Source organism: Corvus brachyrhynchos, unplaced genomic scaffold, assembly GCF_000691975.1.
Source record: "Corvus brachyrhynchos isolate BGI_N302 unplaced genomic scaffold, ASM69197v1 scaffold215, whole genome shotgun sequence".
Lineage (NCBI taxonomy): Eukaryota > Metazoa > Chordata > Aves > Passeriformes > Corvidae > Corvus > Corvus brachyrhynchos.
The window spans coordinates 133,035-133,373 of NW_008237887.1; positions in this window are offsets into that span (position 1 = coordinate 133,035).

A 339-nucleotide genomic window follows, 5' to 3' on the forward strand; every position below is an offset into this window, starting at 1 on the left:
CGGGAGCCAAACCCTGCAGCTTTTCATTAACTCCGCTCCGCCCCCGCTCCCCAGCCGCGTCCCGGGCTCCGTCCGCCTCCCCCACCGGATTTTGCAGGAAAAAGGGAAAATTAAGCCCCGGAGCCCCGTTTTCCATCCTGCCCTACCCTGGAACATCGCGGCCTCGCCGAACCCCTCCTCCTGCTTCTCCCTGAGGAGCTGGTAGCAGGCGCTGGGGCTGGCCAGGAGCAGCCGGAATCCCTGCGGGGCGAGGGTGGGGAGGCCTTTAGGGTCTCGTCCCGCTTTTTGCCCCACCCCGGGATCCGGGATTCGGGATCTGGGATCCGTTACCTTCCGATC